This window comes from Arachis duranensis, chromosome 6 (assembly GCF_000817695.3).
Source record: "Arachis duranensis cultivar V14167 chromosome 6, aradu.V14167.gnm2.J7QH, whole genome shotgun sequence".
Lineage (NCBI taxonomy): Eukaryota > Viridiplantae > Streptophyta > Magnoliopsida > Fabales > Fabaceae > Arachis > Arachis duranensis.
The window spans coordinates 62,272,426-62,273,787 of record NC_029777.3 but is presented as its reverse complement, the minus strand read 5'-3'; the positions used below and the strand labels follow the sequence as shown (position 1 = coordinate 62,273,787).

General features: G+C 39.7%; 1 non-coding gene across 1 annotated transcript; it reads left to right on the top strand.

The window, feature by feature from the left end:
- The first annotated feature begins 507 nt into the window (after positions 1-507).
- On the top strand, positions 508-615 carry LOC127739880 (small nucleolar RNA R71). The gene has a single exon (XR_008000622.1). It is a non-coding gene; the product is annotated as a small nucleolar RNA R71 (small nucleolar RNA).
- Positions 616-1,362: the final 747 nt, after the last annotated feature.

Below are 1,362 nucleotides of genomic sequence, written 5' to 3'. Positions count from 1 at the left end.
ATTGCTAAACCTGTTTCTTCCACCATTATTGTTGTTGAAACCTTGTTGAGGTCTCTATTGATCCTTCCATGAGAGATTTGGATGATTTCAAGGATTATAGGTGTTTTCATAGGGTACTCCCATGTAATTCACCTCTTCCATTGATGGGTTCTCAGGATCATAAGTTTTTTCTTCAGATGAAGCATCCTTAGTATTGCTTGGTGCAGCTTGCATTCCAGACAGGCTTTGAGAAATCATATTGACTTGCTGAGTTAATATTTCATTCTGAGCCAATATGGCATTCAGAGTATCAATCTCAAGAACTCCTTTCTTCTGATTCGTCCCATTGTTCACAGGATTCCTTTCAGAAGTGTACATGAATTGGTTATTTAAAACCATTTCAATGAGTTCTTAACCTTCTGCAGGCATCTTCTTCAGATGAAGAGATCCTCCAGCAGAGCTGTCCAATGACATCTTGGACAGTTCAGACAGACCATCATAGAAGATACCTATGATGCTCTATTCAGAAAGCATGTCAGAGGGACACTTTCTGATCAATTATTTGTATCTTTCCCAAGCTTCATAGAGGGATTCACCTTCCTTCTGTCTGAAGGTTTGGACTTCCACTCTAAGCTTACTCAATTTTTGAGGTGGAAAGAACTTTGCCAAGAAGGCATTGACTAGCTTTTCCCAAGAGTATAGGCTTTCTTTAGGTTGTGAGTCCAACCATATCCTAGCTCTGTCTCTTACAGCAAAAGGGAATAGCATAAGTCTGTAGACCTCAGGGTTAACCCCATTAGTCTTGGCAGTGTCACAGATTTGTAAGAATTCAGCTAAACTGATGAGGATCTTCCAATGGAAGTCCATGGAACTTGCAATTCTGTTGCATTAGAGAAACTAATTGAGGCTTAAGCTCAAAGTTGTTTGCTCTAATGGCAGGGATAGAGATGCTTCTCCCATAGAAGTCGGGAGTAGGTGCAGTAAAGTCACCTAGAACCTTCCTTGCATTGTTGGCATTGTTATTGTTTTCGGCTGCCATGTCTTCTTCTTTGAAGAATTCTGTTAGGTCCTCAACAGAGAGTTGTGCTTTAGCCTCTCTTAGCTTTCGCTTCAAGGTCCTTTCAGGTTAAGGGTCAGCCTCAACAAGAATGCCTTTGTCTTTACTCCTGCTCATATGAAAGAGAAAAGAACAAGAAAATATGGAATCCTCTATGTCACAGTATAGAGATTCCTTGAGGTGTCAGAGGAAAAGAAAAATAGAAGGAAGAGGTAGAAGAATTCGAACTTATCAAGAAAGATAGAGTTTGAATTGTGAATTGAGGAGGAGTGTTAGTCCATAAATAGAAGGATGTGAGAAGAGGGTGAGAAATTTTTGAAAATAAA